Raw genomic sequence first — 2,479 nt, forward strand, 5'->3', positions numbered from 1 at the left:
AATCTATAAGTCTGTACACGCGTCAATGTGTGCGTAAGATGCACAGGGCTGACTATCGCAAAACCCTAATAAGTGCTATGAATGACATTTAAAGGTACTTATATGTAGGTATGGCTTTGATAGTGCAAATCAATGTAATCGGTAATCTTACCTATTTATTTAAATCCCTAAAATCCCTAAAAATCATAAAAGAGGCAGTGTTGTAGGTATGTTCTGTTTTGTGTATATGTATTTTGCATATAGTTTATTTGCCTTGATATGTATTAGTTTATTGACTTTATTATTATATATTAGTGTGTACCTATACAGGGTGGCCCATTTATATCGGCCAGTACGGGAAAGTCTAAAACTATACGACATACGAAAATTTCTTCTCAGGAACCATGACATAGATTTTAATAAACCTGTACTCAGCTCGGGAATCGAACCCGGTTGTTTTGAAAAAAAAAAAAAAACTTATACTATTTCTATTTAGATATCGATTGTGTACGTCTTAAGAAGTAAATGTGTCCATGAAACATTATGTCTAAAATAAATAAAATGCATTGTTTTCACATACTTTAATTTATTTTAGTAGATGTTTAAAGTTTTTTTTTTCAAAACAACCGGGTTCGATTCCCGAGCTGAGTACAGGTTTTTTTTTTAAATGCATGAATGCAGTTTTTCTTGTTATTAAAATCGATGTCATGGTTCCTAAGAAGAAATTTTCGTATGTCGTATAGTTTCAGACTTTCCCATACTGACCGATATAAGTGGGCCACCCTGTATATCTATGTGTATTTATAATGATTTTTGAGTTAATTTAAATTTCGGTTCTTTTACCTTTTCATTGTATTTGTGTCTGTACTCTAGTCTCAATCGTTCGAAGGTTAACTGGAAGAGATGCCTTTAAGGGAGTTCGCCTTTGTACATCTTATTATCCTGTGTTCTGTTATTTTCATGTGTTTTTGTGTACAATAAAGAGTTTTACAATACAATACTATACTGTATCGTAAAACTCTTTATTGTAAGTACACAAAAACACATGGAAATAACAGAACACATACACATAGTCATTCTACATTAATTATTGAACTGAAGTAAGTAACCTACGGGGAATTCCCCGTAAGTCTTAATTAACTTTTAAAAGAGTTTGTAAGTACGTAGACTAAACTATTAGTACGAGGCTTGTACGGGGACAACAAATTTGTATTAAATGATATATTATATCCGGATAACTCAAGTTTTAAATCAAGTTTAGCTCGATATGTTTCGGGCTAATCCGTAGCCCTTATTCTTAGGAACAACACGACGCGGCGGCTGCTGTACGTGACGTGCCGTGTGTGTGTGTGTTTGTGTACGTATCCGAACAAAACGGGACTACGCAATACTGTGGCATGCTCGATATTTTTATGGTACTGTTTTAAGATATTAATAGTAGATTGTTCACCAAGGGACTAAAACAAGCCATAATGACACGAGATGTTTAGCCACCATAGTTCGAGTGGCATTATGGTTGTTTAGTCTCGCGTTAAACACTACTTTTCACTTTATGTGCGACCAAAAAACAATGTTGTGTTCAAAATTACAATATATTTTTCATCTCTCCTGCTCGGAAAGTTTAATTTTCATGGGTAGCAAAAGCCGGGTGGAAAATTGCGTTTTCATCTCTAGGGTGGAAAGTATTTTTTTTTTTTTAATTTTTCGATTAGCCACGAAGTCGAAGATAATTGAGTTACGTTAACGACACATTTTTTTTTCACGTTTCGGCATGCCCATCTAGTTGCACGTCGTGACCAAGGAGCTTATAGGTAAACAACACTGGAGGTTGAGCGCCGAACATCCGTTTGAAACAAGAAATTTGATCTTTATTACGTCACGAACATATTCCATATCTTTCTTTAGTTAGGTTACGAAAGAGATGGAAGTCATTTGTGAAATGTGAAAGAAAGTGATGGAATATATAAATAAGTAATAAAGGTCAAACTTCTTCGTTCGGTGTCCAACCTCCAGTTTTGTATATAATTCAGCTCATTGGTCGTGACCAACTCGTTTTTTTTATAGTCAGCCGTGGCAAGTGGCTATATGAATAGGTACCGTTAGAGGTTGGATATAAGTAAATTCAATTTATTATTATTCTCATTTTTTTTTGTACTATTTTACTTTCCTCACAGTCGAAATGAAAAGTAGTGTCTAATTCGGATGAAATTACCCATTTCCCCTCGAACTATTGGCGGTCTCACTTCGTTCGGCCGCCAGAAATATCTCGGTAGAAATGTGTCACTGTTCACCCTTGGTTATCAATCTATTATTTTTTTAAAACGTACGCTCGACTAACGAGATATGTGGTGCATAGGAGAAATACGTGCCTGTATCACTGTTTAGTGGTGGTGTAGTGGTTAGCACGTGCCACGGAATGCAGAGGAGCTGGGTTCGATTCCCAGCGCTAGTATTATTTTTCTGGTTTTTCTATGCATCTATATTTCACTTTGTATGTTCG

Source organism: Choristoneura fumiferana, chromosome Z (assembly GCF_025370935.1).
Source record: "Choristoneura fumiferana chromosome Z, NRCan_CFum_1, whole genome shotgun sequence".
Taxonomy (NCBI): domain Eukaryota; kingdom Metazoa; phylum Arthropoda; class Insecta; order Lepidoptera; family Tortricidae; genus Choristoneura; species Choristoneura fumiferana.